Source organism: Sturnus vulgaris, chromosome 2 (assembly GCF_052056855.1).
Source record: "Sturnus vulgaris isolate bStuVul1 chromosome 2, bStuVul1.hap1, whole genome shotgun sequence".
Lineage (NCBI taxonomy): Eukaryota > Metazoa > Chordata > Aves > Passeriformes > Sturnidae > Sturnus > Sturnus vulgaris.
In genome coordinates this window covers 90,520,567-90,538,648 of record NC_142244.1, presented here as the reverse complement: position 1 = coordinate 90,538,648, position 18,082 = coordinate 90,520,567, and the positions used below count along the sequence as shown (strand labels likewise).

Sequence of the window (18,082 nt, the reverse complement as noted above, 5' to 3'; positions counted from 1 at the left end):
ACCTTATGCAAACTGACGAACTCAGGAAAAGATGTGGTTGGGTAGAATACCACGTGTAATTCCAGTAATTTTAAAGTATTTTTTTCGGATTTGGTTCTTTATAAGCAGCTCTTATTCAGCACATAATGGAGGATTATTTTGAACTGGAGCCAAACTTGGAACTTGTTATTAAAAATGTCAGAATGGTATACTTGACCACTTAAAAAGTCTTTGTCTATAAGACTTTTGAATCAGAAGGTTATTCAAAACCACTTTTTTCCTACACACAGCTTAATTTCAAACAAATTAACATTTTCTAATGAAAAAAATATTATCATTAAAGAGGATTTTTGAATGCAGAATTTCTTAAATCAAGAAATACTAATTATTTCAGATACTCCTGTATGGTTTCAACCTTGTTTCTTGAAGAGATCTAGATAGGATATGCACTTCCAGTGTTTACAAGGCTACAGTAGGACTCATCTTTCATTCCTATTTAAGGGTTGTGCTGTGACCTGCAAGCAGGACTCTTCATGGACATCAAAAGAGGATCCATTCTGGCAATTGTATTGCCTTCAGTGTTGATGGCAGTGGTTGCTGTTGTTATCTGCAGGAACTTATGGTGGGCTGGTTGCCCTGACTGACAGCAAGCAGTCTCTACCTGAGCTTGGACTCAGCACCTGGTTGGATGTTAGGGCAGCACTGCAGAATGACAGCTTTCCTCAAAAGAACAAATATTTTGAGGATGCTCAAGTGTTCTTGAGTAAGCATTCTAGGGTCTTCAACAGTGATGTCTGAGCAGGTAACAGTCCCATCCTCTTTAGTCTTTCCTCCCTACAATGTTATTGTTGTGGATATTGCACCTGTTAAATCTTTGGAGTATAGTTACATCATGACTAAGACATGCCTGGAGCAGATGCTTCACAAGTGGGGAGAAAAAAAGAGGGTTTCTATGCTGTGAAATGTTGGAGTTGAATTTTCTTAATCCCTCTGAGATGTACCTTTATTTGAGTAACAGCTCTGACTAGAAAATATGTAAAGTACTACATGATCAAGATAATCTGAGCAATGTTAGAAGCCTATATGAATGTGTATATATTATTTATACATATGGCATTAGCTGTTTTAAAGGAATACTTTATATTTTAAAGATATCATCATTGGTTAATGTTCTGCAAAATTAAATTGTGCAATTTTTAAGGCAGAATATACTTCTCATCCTCAGCCACTGGGACTTTATTTATCACTTTTGCAGTCTATTCAATCAGTTCCCACATTCCCTCCTCCCCACTGCCTCACCTGTCACTTCTACCTAGCAGACACACAGCTCTGCACACACACACAGAGAAACTCAGCATTTTCTGCAATCAACCAAATAGCCTGAAGTGAAAGACAAACACGATGCCTGAAGCAATATTGCTTGATTAACAATGAATAGTTCTTTAAAGTGATCACATGAACTTTAATCTGAAAGATTGCTTTGAATTGTTAAGGGTGGAATCTGTTGCTATGAGAGTTGTCAAACAACTGTGGTGAATTTAATGTGTAATAGATGATAACCTTTGTCGGTTTTAATATTGAATTCCATGTTACTGATCCTAGTAAATAATCCTTACCTTCCCCTAGCGAATACCTGCTACATCCCAAAGCTCCACACAGTACGCAAAGACATTTTAGTAGAGCGTTTTTCATGTAAAGCACACATACTGTATAGATCTGACCTCATCACTGGTTGCCTCAGGCTATCTCCTGTATACCGTCTGTTTTCTTGATTTTCTCCTGAGGTTGTCATTATCTAAGGTTTGTAAATATTTCAGAAATTTGAGACTTGTGCAGCAATTGAAAATGCCATATTGCTGTTATACAGAATTTTCAGTAACATTCAGACATTCATTTTTCTCTATTTTATCTATTTTAGCTCTGGATGATACAAATTCTACAATGCATGATTTAGCTGTAATTGAATTTGCAATCTATTTACAGCCATTTTAACTGAAAGACTCCAGATAAGCATAATTTTGATCTCAGTTAACAAAGAAACAATATATGTAGTTACTTTATATTGTGATATTTTCTATTTGTCAAAGTGCTATATAGATTTTATGGATATTTTATGCAAGTTTATGCATGAAACTCATCTGTTTGTAGAAACTGCTGACCTCTCCATTGAAGGGGAAAAAAAAGCCCTACAGAACAAAAACTGAAAACCCCTTTGTCCTTTAAAAACCCATAGGAATGTAGTATGTATCATAAAGGACACGTGTACTTGAAACAGATTAAAAGAATTACAGAACGGGTTCCTTCCCAGAATCTTAGTATATATGAATTTCTTTGTATTAAAGCAGCCATCATTTACTGAATATTTTTGCTTTCATGTAATTATGTACATATACTTAGCAAAGTATCTTGTATAAAGCAGAAAGCTACAGAAGCCCTTTAAAATCTGCTTTGAAAATCATGTGTGGCATGAATTTTGGCAGCATTATCATCACATTCATTTTTGGAAGTACACTCCAATTTTTATATCAGCTCCTGTATTGTAGCAATAATTTACTCTGATATTAACATTAGTATCCAATTTTCATATCAGATTCTTCATTCCAGTATAATTTACTTCAATATTATATTGCTAGCCATACCTGCCTACATTGTTCTACTTTTGTAGTTGCCTTCAATATACTTCTTTTTAACATTCATTATGTTAAGACTGTGATGATACACCACCAAATGGGCTAGAGAGAGGAATGTGTGTAGAGTAAAAAAAAAAAAAGTATTGTGATGATGTAAGAGTGCTGACAGATTTTTAAGATGCTGCTATTTTTTTTATAATTATTAAATGAATTCATTTATATTAGGATCAGAAAGTTCATTTGCTTTGTACTGATACAAGCTTTACAGATAAGAGGGAATTCCTTGAAATTTTGCTTAGCGTGTTCTTATAGTCATGTGGAGTCATGTGGATTTCTATACTTTATATGAAATATTCAAAGTGGAGGCAATAATTTGTAAATGGCATGAGAAAAAGAAATCACAGTATATTTTTCTTTTCAAAATATTTAGTGTCCACAATTCATCTGTGAACCAAGTAAATCACAGCTTCTTCAAGTGCGAGGATCGAAACCAATTACCATTAGTGACCATCGGGTGCAGCCGATCCTTTCTGTCCTGTTGCCTGAATCTCAATGATCTCCCAAGTGTGCCCATGCAATTTAACAGGAGGATCAATACACCGCGGCAGTTAGCAGCAGCTCTCTTGAAGTGCTTCACAAAACATGCTACATTTCTCTACCGAATAAATGTCAAAACATTCCAACAGCTACAATTCTTGGGAGAAATTGTTCTTGTGAAACATTATTGACATACTTTAACCCACATTTCCCGCTGCTCTCCAGCTTCCTACAGGCCAGTCAATTCTGATTTGGCAAGGGCCACATCGACACATGTCCCCTGCTGACTTTGTCTGTAGGCATGAAAGATATCACGATGCAGTGCAGAAGTCCTGGGTGTCAGGGGTCAGTGGTCCAGCTCTGACCCAAGGTCAAGGTGACAACAACCTCTCTCTCGGGACTTGTCTTCATCTCTAATATGGCCTTGGAAGCAATCGATATCATTACAGAGCTTACTTTTCTAACAGCGAGTGCCACCTGATCTAAGCATTTCGAGACGATGACTTGCAAGCCTTGCTGCTTGAAAATGTCTTCATTTTCCCACTATACGGCAAAACATCTGTATTAGGTCTGCCACTGTCTGGTTTTTTTTCATTTGTTTAATGTGATAAATTAAATTTATTCTTTTTACTTTTTAATGGATTTCTGAAGATCAAGATTTCTTGATCTTCCCTTGTGTATTCTGGAGTTATACATGTTCAATACTTTCTCCTAGCATCCAGTTTCTAAGTATCTTTTCTTTTTTTGTTATTCTTGTTCCCTTTTAGTTTTGTCCCAATTGTCCATTAGTAACCATTTTCTTCTTTATTTCTTTCTAGCTTTCAAGAAAGGAAATCTCAGTGCTGCATCTCTATTCTGGATTTACACAGACATACACACCCACCTACCCACACACACACAAAACCCATCTTCAAATATCTTCTTAAAGATAGAAATAAAATGCAACATCATTACTGATTTTGTGCAGCCATAGAGGGTTAGTGCATTGTAAGAAGTAATTATGCATGTGGACAAGCCAATAACCACTGAGATAGATGTTTTTATCACCTGTTTGCAAGAGCTAGGATAATTTCCAATACAACAAAATGTTGCTTTCTTCAGAAATCTCAACCTTGATGCCTCATTACAAAATTCTGTATAGTTGAGGTTTCTAGCTCTTTTAATGTTGGGATTTTTTTCTCTAGTAAGTAAAAATGCCCCCAACAAATACAGACTCCAAACAAAAGCAAAATGTGGCAAATTTGAATATTTTTAAAGAAGTATTTCTATTAATTGAGCTACACTAGCAGAGCCGACAATGACTTAATACCAAAACGTTAGAGAAGAAATAAAACCTACCTATATTGTGTAACTAAAATTACTCAGCTTTCTCATCACACACAAAATTGGGCTTCAGACTCTCCCCATAATGGGCAACAGAAGCCTGAAAGCAAATATTTAATTCAAGAAGATCAAGGTATCCTTACATCATGCCGCTATAGAGACCTCTTGTGTCCTACACAGACTGGTAGATAAAACTGAAACAAAATAATGTAAAACAAAGTCCAAAGCCACAAATACTGCTTTAGATGTGAGTCACAGCAGTCTAATATATCTGTAATGTACCCAGCACACTTTGAGGTCTTTCAAAACAATAGCATCTTCAAAGAGAGAGAGAGAGATTTTTTAACTCTAAAGGTTACATGCATAAACTTGACTCTATTTGGTGGATAATTTCTTTTCAGAAAATGCAGATTCTACATCAGCTGTTCCTAGCTGCAGAAATTAGTTAAGGCAGAAGCTGGAAGGATGGGCTTCCCCCTCTTCCCTCTGCTTCTTTCTGTTTATCCTTTTGCACCCAATACTCTCCTTGGATTTATGAGGCTGATGAGGCAGTTTCATTCAAGATGCAGCTGAATGACAATATTCCCAATTTACACCCCTGTAAAGAAGAAAGGAATCAGGCTCTTTCTCTATCCACAGCAGTTCACAAGGATGTTACAACCTCCAGGTGCCCCTGTTGCTGCTCGAGGGCTTTCAAGAGAAGCAAAAGGGCTGGCAGGATCTCAGGTGACTGTGTATGAGAGCTGGCACAAGACACCCCTGAAGCTGTGTATATACCTGTAAAGAAAAAGTGGAAAATTCTTTAGAGTAAAAACCTTTAGAGTAAAAAAAAATCTCTCACTTTGAAGATGCTATTATTTTGAAAGACCTCAAAGTGTGCTAGGTGCATTACAGATATATTAGACTGCTGTAACTCACATCTAAAACAATATTTATGGCTTTGGACTTTCTTTTTACTTTGTTTTGCTTCTGTTTTATCTACCAGTCTGTGTAGGACACAAGAGGTCTCCATAGCGGCATGATGTAAGGATACCTTGATCTTTTTGAATTAAATATTTGCTTTCAGATTTTCTAAATTTTTTTTCATTTCATTCCTGCACAAATGCTATAAGAGAAACTTCCAGTTTATAACAGGTAAGGTATGTTACAGACTTCTTTCTCTTCTCTGAAGTTAGGACAGCTGTTCTCCTCACCCTTCATATCTATTTTTCTATCTATTGACCAAGGAAACTACACAGATCTGTCAGGACAGAAATTGCCAATCCAGGCAGAAAAAAAACCCCAAAATACCAATCAATTTTGTGAATTACAAGTTTTCTTTGTTCCTTCATAATTTCAGATGAAAGAAATTTTATCTTCCTATTGAAAGAAATTGCAGGATATTTCTGTTTGGAAACAACAAAATATCTTTAATAGAGAACTGGTGGTGGATTCAAGTGCAACTGTAGGACATATATGAAGATATTCCGGTTGAAGTAAAATCAAGCAGAAGATTTATGTTATTAAAGAAATCTGTATGGTCAAGTAGATTTGTCTGTAATGTCAGCTCTATACTATCAGAAGAAACTTGTAGAGAGGTAGAAAAAGGTAACAGTGGAAAGTGAAAAAAATGAAACTTTAATAGAGATCTCTTACTTTTTTCAAAGTGACATTTTGGCTGACATAGAAGTAAGGTATTTTATGCTGCATCTTGGAACGTACTGTGGTGAGGGGATCTTTGCATTCTCTTCACATATTGCCACATAACCAAAAAAGCAAAAGATATGCAGATATGAAAGCTCAGTATTTTTAAATATATATATATATATATATATATGTATTTAAATCTCAGGGGCTAAACAAAATGGAGCAAACATTCTCAGTGCAAACATCCTCTCCTCCTCTGCCTTGGAGAAACTGCAGAAAAAAGTGAATTTGTCTGGGGTAAGGAATGGACAATTTTTTCAGCATTAGTTGGAAGAAAGATATCATCTGTTTTAGCATTCTTGTCATATATTTGACTCTCAAGTCTGCTTGGGAATATGTGTCCTTATTAGGACCATCGTCATTTGTATTTTAAGAGTAAAGTAGTTTAGTTTTAGAATCTAAGTTACTGAGACATCCAGAGCTAAGCTCCATTAAACTCTTTGACCTAAACCCTATGAAGAGCCATTAGTTCAGCAGGAAGAACATTACTGTGCCAGCACACAGTGTGAGGACAAATCCTCTTCCGCCTCTGTCTGCCAGCTTCTCTCCCCCTAAAGTATTATGCTTCGTATTAAAAAGCACAGAACTATGTGAGGCCCTAATGGATGATCAAATGAAATATGATCAGCAATGCTTATGTATTATAGTTAATGTTTCATTAGTTGTAGTAAGAGCAGACAAAAAGGTTGGCTTTACTCTGTTTTTCTGACTTCAGCTGAATTCTGCAGAAAATCATTGTTAAATTATTTTACTCAATTTTCAGTGTCAAGCTGTTGTTGTCGTCCATGTTCTCTTGTCTTTTACAGCCCCCTTCCATCATTATAGAAACAGAATTTTTTATGGGAGTCATTGGATGGAAGATGGAATGGATGAAATGGTTCATGAGAAGGCAATAGCTGTTCTGATAGTCGGTGACAGAACAGAATGACCCCGATGTCAGGAATCTTGCTTAGGAAAGGAAATGGTGTTTACCTGTGATTTTACTCTGACGTCAGTCAAGGGCTCTGTTACCCTTTGTGGGGGCCAAGTGTGAAAACATATTTTAGGTACTCTCTTTCTTTTCATAAATCCCTGTAAATAGAAGATTTTGGTTTATTCCACAGCTTAAATGAACACCACAGTGTTTTGTGTTGGCTATTTACCCAAACACCTATTTTTCATATCCACCTTTTGCAATTCACATTATTTCTCCCGACAGCACTAGCTAGTTCCATACTTTGGAGAAAAAAATGCAGACTTCACCACTCAGGCAGAACGTACATCCATTTCAAAGGAATAGGTATGATACTTCTTAGTCTGGTGGTTTCCTGCAGGAAAGATCAACAGCTGCAACCTGATGATCCCTAAGGTTAATGTGTTTGCATTCCCTATTTATAGCCTGAAAAGTGGACAATTCTGCACTAAGACACTGAGAGGTGTTGGCATTCATGTAATTTACTGCTCAAGCAGAATATTCCTCAGGAAATCACCAAACTTCAAAGAATCACAGATTCATGTAATGGTTTGGTTGGAAGGGACCTTAAAGACTGTCTAGTTCCAACCTTTCTGCCATGGGCAAGGACATCTTCCACTAAGATCAGGCTAGTCAGAGCTCTGTTAAGCCTGGCCTTGATTACTAACAGGGGTGGGGGACACAGTGTGTCTATGCAACCTGTGCCAGTGCCTCACCACCCTCACAGTAAAGAATTTCTTCCTTTTACCTAAACCAGCTCTCTTTTAGTGTACAGCTATTATTTTTTTTGTCCCATCACTATGTGACCTTCAAAAAGCACCTCACCATCTCTTTTCTAGTCCCCTTTAGATACTGGAATGTTCTGTAAGCTCTCCTTGGAATCTGCTCTTCTCCAGGCTGAATAAGAGAGGTTCTCCAGCCCTTTGATCATCTTAGTGGCCCTTCTTTGGTCTCACTCCAGCATCTCCTTCTTACATTGGGTGCCCCAGAGCTGGATGTTCTTATGTTGGGTGCCCCAGAGATGGAATCCAGGTGGAATATCTCATATTATTTCTCTACCCTGTATTACAATGGCATTATACAATTATTTCAACTGTGCTGGTCCAGCTTTATTACTGGCGCAAAATAAATTTCTGTTACAGGAATTTTCTTCTGTCACTCTCAAGTAAGGGTAAGGCCTGTTTTAAGTGTAATCTTCTCTAATGCTACTACCAGCAGGTGTTTCTTATTCTGTAAAGTGAAGAAGCCACAGAGAAGCTCAAGAAAAGTAATTTGCACTCTGACCTGGAACCCTCTGGCTCTAATCAGGTCCAGAGCATTGGGAACTTTGTTCATTTGTGCTTGGCAATTTCTTATAAACTTATTTTTGAAGTCAGCAGTTGTGCTTCTCTATAAAATGCAGAATTTCAGAATTTGAGACTTATCACCTGCAAGCTCAATAACAGCCTGGCCTTTGAAATATCACCTTGTTCTGGATACTAAAATTTAATACTTTACTTCAATCACAAGGGACATGGGCCTATGTTGTTGTCAAGACCCATGATATAACAGATGCAGAAAGGCTGACAACAGAACAGCATGTTGCTTATAAAATCAAGCAAAGCACTTTTCTGTTTGAAAAGAACTAAGACAGCAGGTTTTTGTCCTCTTCTCTTTTAACATTTCTCAAAGAATACTCAAATACTGTTTTATTAATTGCATAACTTTGTAAATACAGAGCTTTCTTCATTGTGAAAGACCCTCTAGAAATGCTTTCCATGTCAGTTTTCCTCAAATAAATCTTAATTTCAAGGGTTTGATGAGTTTTAGAGCATTCAACAGTTCAACTCTGAGCACTAGGTAGGATAACAGTTGGGTAAAATTATGTTTAACAAATGATAATTTGAAGCAATTGTCCAGTGTAATGCTCTTTTCAGTATCTCCTTTTATACAGTAATGGTCTTGGTTACCAAAGACTGAGTGCATTTCAGCATTTTTATGAGCAGTTTTCTTAACCCATTGAGTTAGCAATGTTCCACTCCAGTGCTGGTGACAATACAGTTGCTTCAGCAAACAATGAGGTCGGAGACACTTGCTACTGACCTCAGCAAAATAATCAGATAATCAATTGAAAGGAGAAAAAACCAGTTCTATACTCATCACCAGAGTATTTAACTGTCATACATAAAATGAAAGTCACACCAATTAGCTTTGTCTATTATCTCTCTCCCCTTACCCTAAAGACCAAATTTCCCTGATCTCCTTCAGGTGCACTGTTCCCTGTGGGCTAAACCCTTCATGTTCTGTCTGAGGGAGTCACTCCATATTGTCCTGAGCATGAGGCAAACTTTATTTAACAATTGTATTTACCAAAGAGAGATATCCAAGAATAATCCACAATCTGTGCATAGTTTTGGGTTCTTAACCACATACAGGGAAAGGTTGCCAGTCCCCTTGTGAGCTGCACTGAGAATGAAGAAATGAGAGCTAATTTTTTGAGATCATAGATTTCTAAGTAGGAACCCATGTGCAGTTCCAAATATGCAGTTCATTGCTTTCTGCTGCATCTCTTAATTATAGAATTAACAAATTATGGACTCATTTAGGTTTGAAAATACCTTTAAGCTCATGGAGTCCAACTGCTAATGAAGAAACAGAGCTCAAAAATGTCAAAAAAATGTCAGGGGGAATAAGCAGAACGGAAATCTGCCTGGCCTGAGAGAGGTTGTCCTTTCCCAGTAAATTTTTTTTCTTACCCTGACAAAACTGTTGATGAACTAACCAGCAGACTAGCCAACTTATTCTGCTCACCACACACACAGCTTCTAGATTATAGTGAGCTCCCATTTGTGCTGGATTATAAAGCCAGATAAGAGGACTAAAAAGAAGGTCAAGCAACTTGCCTGCAGTCACACAGTGAGTGGCTTAACTTCAACCTGATGACAATTAAACGGGCACTAAGAATACAAGAAATTCAGATTGAATAAAAAATAACATATGCTTGAAAGTACAAAATAGGACTGCTAAGAAACCTAAACAGTTTTTGTTTTGCCCCTGAGGTACTAACCATTTCCAGTTTCAGTTCTTTGTTCTTTTATATCCAAGCCACAGAGAGTATTACTTTCAGATCAGGGTCTTGTTCACAGGCCTTTCAGAGGTCTGCAGTCTCTGCCTATAGAAAACTGAAATCTGAAGGAACAGGTACACATGCACAAACCACAGATGGAATGCTAAAAATGTGCATGGGATATTGTATTTTTGATCACTTTAATGGGTTATGTATATATATTGATGTATGTGATGCTTCATCAACATGCTCACCTCTGCTGTTTTCTAGTAAGTGCTATAATTTAATGATGTGGTTTTAGAGGTTAGGAAGTTTGTGTATCTAAGTACACTAACTCTGTGTTTAATGACACTTATATAAATGGTAGCACCTGGAGTCTTCCTCTCAGTTTCAGCAAGATACTTAAGCACATGCCTGGCTTAAAGCAAGCAAGCAGTCCCATTGAAGTTAATTAGACTTCCCTTGTACTTAAAGTTAGGCATGTGCTTAAGTACCTTGCTGCATTAAGACCTTAATGAAGATTGGGGTATAACTGCCTTTGTTGCAGTGTGTGTAATGTGAGTCATTTAGTGCATTCAGTGTGGAGCTGTGAGTACAGTAAAGCAAATCTGAGTCCAAACACAGAAAGGTTAGTGTATAGTTTTGTAGCTGTTGTGGTCACTGCTCAGACTCAGATGCTTACTTTAGGTAATGGTGTCTCCCAAGGGCTTGTTTTCTATTTTTTTTTTTCCCTGCAGCTGGCAGGACTCACAAGAAGTGTCTTTGTTGTATTTTAGGGGTTTTAGGTACCAATATTGATAGAGAGATATTGATTTCAAGAAGTTCTCCTGGCTGGTTTAAGGATGCACGAGTGTTAACATCTTTTCCCTGGGGGAGTGGATCTGAGGCTTTCTGAAGTCAATGGGAAGGCTCTCATCAGCTTTAATGGGCTTCGGATAAGGTCTTTAGGAGGTGAGAGAATTTCTTTGAGATCTGTGTTTTGTATCTCAGCCAGAAGTCAGCATTGCACTGGCTCTCAGCATTAAGGAAGCAAGCTGGATGAGGATGGGGGAGGGGAAGAGGGTGAAGGTACACCTCGGATTGAGCCGTGTCTTGAACTCACTGCTGTAGCACCTATCAATAAATTAATATGTGGACAATACTCACTGAAGAACTGACTCGGTCCCAAACTAATTTACGAGGTCTGTGTGGATTACAGCACAAAGTGATAGAGTCAGACCAAAGCTGGAAACTTTGCTTTTAGTCATTTACTGTAATATATGCAGAGATACTGACTGTGATTTTTTGTTAAAATAAATTTTACAGCATACAAGGATAAGAATAGTAAAAGCAAAAGTTAATGCAGTAACAGGTTGTTTGTTTTTCTCATTCATATTCCTATTACTGAGACGAGATGCACCATAAACAGCAGTTTCCAAGAGCTTTACAAACAAGATTCCTGGTGCCAATCCTGCAATTGTTATTGGTTAGAGAAATTAATCCCATGCTTTCTATAGCCATACTCTTTAACTACTGCTTATTATAGATGTGGTGTAAGGTGGTAGAATTTATTTCCAAATGAACATTATAAACACACCCTGATATCAATATAAAAGTAACCTGTAAGAAAATTGCACCTGTACAGCCAATTCTCATTGGCGTACATGCATATGAGCGTGGCTTTTGGACACATTGCTTAAAAACTGATTTAAAACAGTCTGGAAGGGAAGCAATGCCAGTATTTGCTTGTGATATTTTTAAAAATTCTGTTAATTTTGAGGAGGTTGAGGCTTAAGGATGGCAAGAGAGAACATTATGTACAGGTCGTGAATGCTGTGATTTGAACAAAGGAATAGAGGAAGTTTGAAAGCATTAAACATATATAGAGCAGCATACATTAAAACCCATCAGACAGAACCTTTAAGATCCTGAATTTATCAAATGACAACATTCATTTTGTACTATGTAGAAGACAACAAGAAAGTCAGCAACTTCATGTGCTGACATTGCAGTAAAACATGATTTTAATTAGCTCACACAGAGGACACATTGAGGAAAAAGTGACATTTCATTGAGGAATATACTATTAAACACAACCCTCCTTGACCTGCCATTTATCAGGGTGCAACACAAAAGTCACATGACTCATCCTGTCTTTCTAGTTGTCCTTTGAACCCTGGAAATTCATGGTTCATTTGCAGTGACATGGGATCCTCCTAGTTTCTTGACACACAGAAGTATCTGCTGCTTTTCTGTACAGTGATGGAGAGCTAGAAGCACAACTCTTTATAGCAGTGGCCAGTTTGAACACCAAAATAGCTACACAAGAGGCAGTTTAATTCTTGAAGCCATCAACTGAGAGGAGTTGAGGAAAAAATGGAAAGAAAAAAGAATCTTCAGAGAAGCACCAGATTGTCTTCAAATTAGAAAAATTAACCATAAACAGAAGCAAAAAATGAAAATAAACATAGAGCAACTAATTTAGGATTAGTGTCATGCCAAAAATGTGTTAGACTTCGGTTACATGCAAGTCTAAAGTATATCAGTTGCTCTTATTATAAACACTAATGAAAAAGGTGTGCTGTATTGATACCCCTTTTTTAGACCTCAGAGATGAAGAAAAATGCAAATAGAATTATACCTTTTTTTCTATGTACTTAACAGCTGCTAGACCCAACACTGTAGGGAAAAAAAATCAGGAGTCAAATATATCCATGATGATATTTAGCTTTCTGTATTTCATCAGTCTCATTAATGCCCCTGGAGGGAAACTTCTGTGGTTAAGGTTCAGGAATGGAACTCAGGGGCTTGTTCAGTCCCTAATTCTGCCAGATTCTCCTTCTGAAACCGAGCAAGTTAGTGACCTATTAGTTCTATATCTATGAAATGGGGATAATAACTTTCGTATCTCAAAGAGGAGTTGTGAGGGTAAGTCTACTAATACCTTTAAGATGCCTAGATATGAGGGTGACGAGTGCCATAGAAAATCCTATAAATAAATAAAATAAACTGTGAGAGCCTGAGGCACTGGAAGCTGCTGCCAAGGCTGTGCATTTCCACACTCCCCTTACTGCGGGAGATGTGGCTCAGAGCCAACATGCAGTCTGAGAGCAGCTCCTGCATTAGTGGAGTGTGTGTGTTGTTTGTTTATTTGGTTTTCACAAAGGGTACCCACTACATAACCAAGGTAACCACAGTCTGTTTAAAATGGGCTGGTGCTGTGATGTGGTGAATCTGATATGCCTAGTTTTGGTTGCTGTCTGTGTTTTTTCTTTTTTTGAGTGACAATTTCCTAAAACCCTTCAGGAATGTTTTATTGGTGTGGGTTGGTTCAATTGCTCTTCTTTTCTTTGGGATTTCTGTTTATTTGCCTGTCAGGCTGTGCTGGCAGCTGGCGGGTCTGAGGGGCTAGCCTTGCCACCCTGCAGGGCTGCCTCAACCTGAACACAGCACAGGGTCTGAGGACAGGGCCAGCAGTGGGAAACATTTTTCCAGTTTCTTTGGCAGGTTTTGGGACCAAGGTCCTGGCACCAATGTGGCAGTGCAAACACAGAGAGAGGAGCACTCACAAAAGAGATGATATTTTCTACAGCAGCTAGTAAGGAACTTACCAAACCTTCACTGTTGTTTGGCAGCTTTACCCCCTGAATGCTCCTAATGGGTGAGTGGGCATCATGTCACACCTACTCTGAGCAGCCAAGAGACTACATACATGTGTGGTCTTTGATTTCCTTGGTTTCGGGGTTCTCAGCTTACAAGATGCAAGTGACAGTGCAGAGAGGACACTGCGGTAAGGAGAGCGCCGTGTTGTTAACACATGCCCGGAGAGGAATAATCTTTCAGGACCAGTTAAAGCAGCTCCTGGCACCAGCTGGCAAGTGAAAGCCCTTATGAGAGGGGACAGGAGAGTAGCACTGCAGTCAGGGCATTCTCAGAGTCTCAGTGGAGACATCAGAGGAAGGGCTGCAATATCCAATCCCATATGTTTGCAGAGGAAACGCTGGCTGCCTGGAGTGAAGTACCTGCCTGAACGGATGTGTGCTGAGTGAGCGTGCTTGTGATACATCTGAGTTTGTGTATAAACTACGGTACAAACAATATCAATTATGAAACAGGAAAAGAAGAAACAACTATGCTATGGTAGGGCTTTCCTGTAGTCTAATCAGCAGGACTTGTGCTTTGTCCCAGGGAAAGAGACCATCACAGGAGCTGTTCAAAAGCACACTTTAGACTAAGCCAAGACTAGGAGGAATTGATAAACTAGAGAAGAGAAGAAAAATATTCCCCCTCAACCCTCAAAAACAAAAAAAAAGTTTTCTCCAAAAATGCCTTAAAATGCAAATATTGTTCCCTTGCAGTACTTCTTAGAGGCTGAAGGTTGAAACCAAGTGCTTTGCCCTCAGGTAGTAAAGTGGATGAAATCCAGCAGGAGTGAAAATAAGCATAGTTTAGGTTCTCCAGTAATAAATAATCCATGATTAAACTGCCACCTCCATGCTAAGGCAGAAAGAGGCTGCCCACAGCCACAGCTGGGGCTCAATGAGCTCCTCTTTGTTTCTCTCAGCAGCAGATCTTGCTGCTCCATGGCTGCTTCTTCTTTGCCCACTTTGCAACCCAAGAACTGCAAAAACACAGCAGGTCTGACCCCTTGTATTCCATCTCTAAAGTCCCAGAAGAGGAATAACTGCCTGTGGGAGTCTCCAGCTATTGGATTTTCCTCCCTCTTGAAAGACAGGATTGGACAAAAAAAGAAAAAGGTAAAGGGAGAGGAGACAGGAAAGAGCTAAGAGAGAAGGGAAAGAGATGCACTGTGACTGAAGAGACACAGAAAGACTGGATGTCTTAGAGTGGGGCAAATAAATGTACAAAGAAAAGCAAGAGAGCAAGATAAAACCAGGGTATTGGGAAAAAAAGGAAACTCCCCCATTTTTTTAAAAAAATAAGGTGAGCGACATGTGTTGACATTTGAAGTAAATGTAGAGAAATAAGACTTTTTGGAGGTCTTCATAAGCTTTTGATCATTCTTGTCAAAGAGATACATGTCAGTTCTGAAGTGTGATATTCAGGCACTTTTATTAATGCCTTCACAACAGAAAATAAACATAAATAATTATATTGTTTTAAATATTATATATATTTTCTCTTGTGTTTGCATCATGGAATAAATGTTATTTTTTCTTCAGAAATTTGATTCCCATAATATATCAAGCCTGCAGTAGGGATGACCCATATAGCTACCAATGTCTAAGAAAAATTGCTGTCTGATCAGCTACACTCTATCCCATATTTACTGAACATTTATCTCTTAAGTAGTGCCTTGCATTTGTCCATCATGAATTTTATACTCTTTCCCTGTATTCTTTTCCAGACCGTTTTGCAGATCTGTCAAGGTCATTTTGAATTCTCAGCCTTTCTTGCAGTGTGCTGTGGTTCTTTCTTCCTACCTTCCTGCTATTTGCATGGCCAGTAAGGATATTTCTCCATTCCATCACTCCTTGTGTGTGCTGATATCCATGTACCTGTATGAAAAAAAAAAAAAAAGAAAGAGTGTAAATTTTGTGTATCTGCTGTTGGTTTATGTTAGAAACAGAATGAGATCACAGATGCCATCTAAGTGACAACGTTACTCTGAACCACTTTTTTCACTCACTAAAATGGATCATACCTGAGGAAACCAGCACATTGATTATTGATCATTGTTGGTTATCTTAAAACCTACCACTCTACTTCATGTTACTTTGGTAAAATGAAACCAGGATAAAGAGCAATACATACATATTTACATACATTCTTACATATAAATATGCCTATGTGTGCATGCCTGTGTATATATATATATATGTATCTATTTGTTGTTTCAACCATTCCTAATACAAAAACAATAAATATGGGAGTCAAATAAGCTAATAAAATAATAAAATGAACTCTTTGGAGGGACTCCAATATTTGAATGGAAAATTCCCATAATTTCTGACACATCAATAGGACATCATCTTTCAAAATCATACTGTGTCTTTTTGTTCTGCATGGAGCTGAGACCTGAAAATGAATGTATCGAGGCCTATTTCCTTTGCTTTTGAGCACAGGCTTTTTCATTTACTTCTCAGCATAACAGTTGGACTGCACAGAAGCACTGGAGCTTAACAAAAAAGACTCTCATCTCAGACAAAAACTGTAATTATCACAGGGGAACAAATTAAACAGAAAACCCCGCTGGAATGAGATTTCCACATATTTAGAGTGTGTTAATACCAATAATATGGTACATACTAACAATAGAATCTTTCTGTAGCTTTTGTAGTATCAGATATGAATAAAAATATGTATGATTACACTGCCTCAAAAGAAACAAGATGCTCAAACTCTTTTGTGGATTATTTTTTTAAATGTTTAGGAGGTGGGGAAATTAATTTGAGAAAATTTAGTGTATTTTATTTATAAGTGTTTCCATTTTAATCAGTACTGATCACAATGGTATTGATCTAGACAATAAAAGGGAATTAATTTCAAATAAATTTGATAAAGTGCAGCATGTTATGTACAAATATACACGTTTTTACATTTATTTCACCTTTATCTATTATATTTTATTAATTTCAGTTATTTTTCCACCAGTTCTGTCATCTTCCAATCATATATATTAGGTGTCCATTAAAATGGGCATCTGTGAAAGAAGCAGACTCAGTATATTCATCTTACAGTTAAGTGTATTTTCCTAAGGGGGGGGGAAATACCCCAACACCACAACGATTGCAAATAAATATATAAGTTTGTGCATATATGTGTGTGAAAGATCAAGGTGCTAACGATGGAAACTACAGAGGGGAGTGTGTCAGCAGATTTATTCATGCCATAGGTCTTATAGACAATAATTATTCTTCCATAGTATTATCAGAGTCTTATGTAGCCATATGTATATAAACCATGATAAGATTTAGTTTTGCTTCAAAGTTCAATGATCCTTCCCCTAACAATGAATGCCATGTGCATCTCTCTTTCTAGAATTTGAAACTAGGGCATGTATTAAAGCCTGCCTACAAGTGTGCACATATATTTGTGTATATGAATCTCTTTTGTGTGCACAGAGATGAATGTTACAGTGTCTTCATCTGTTTTCAGATGCACTCAGTCCCTGAAAGATTGACTTTTAATCATACTGTTAGATAATACCATTCAATTCTAAAATAATCATGATAATTTTTTCATTTTCTCCCTTCCTTTTAGAATTATTCTACTGGAAATAGAATGAATCTTGCATTTTCATTGAAATAAATAAATTGTAAAGCTCTGTAAACAGCAAATATTTGTATGGTGTGGTGAAAATATCCTGTTTGAATCTGCACAGACAATATTTATGTTATTTTCTTTTTTAAGGACTTATCTCTGTAACATTATTGACACATTTGGATCAATACTTTTAAAGGTTTCTATTTTTTTTAATATCAAATGCTGGAATGATTTGTATGTTTACCTTGATAATATACACTTGTCTCTTTAAGGTGACAGCAGATGGTCCAATAAGAAGTGGCAGAACTAAGTGCTGAAAATATAGCAGCCCATCTCAAGCTCCCTTAACCATAAAATCTATGAATTTATGCTCAACTGAGCGATAAGACATAGTCAGGAAATGTCCAAGGGTGAATCAGGGTGGTTGGAAGTGTACCTATTTCCCCTGCACAATGAGAAACCGTTCAATGCACTGTCTAAATGCACAGAAAATATTTAGGAGCTTTATTTATCAATTAACTGTTTCCATCACACTCAGGCTGTGTACATCATAGTGTGCTGCTGAGAATTGCTGTACTACTTTGCCTTCCAGGTTTCTGTGGGCCCTTTTGTTAATGCATGTTTTGTAGCTCTCCAAGGTTAGTTTAATACTGGCATTCCAGCATGAACAGTTTGATAGTCTGGGGATTAAATCTTCAGAGGATGTAAGTCAGTGCATATCGG

At 37.5% G+C, this 18,082-nt stretch overlaps 1 long non-coding RNA gene across 1 annotated transcript in view; it reads right to left on the bottom strand.

Annotated features, from left to right (window-relative positions):
* Positions 1-4,713: 4,713 nt before the first annotated feature.
* The window catches only part of LOC148224894 (uncharacterized), a 112,120-nt gene continuing 98,751 nt past the window's right edge, over positions 4,714-18,082 (bottom strand). The window contains exons 3-5 of the long non-coding RNA XR_015801624.1: positions 15,577-15,651; positions 7,128-7,226; positions 4,714-5,246 (exon numbers count right to left, since the gene is read on the bottom strand). This is a non-coding gene — a long non-coding RNA (uncharacterized LOC148224894). The remainder of the gene's footprint in view (positions 5,247-7,127; positions 7,227-15,576; positions 15,652-18,082) is intronic.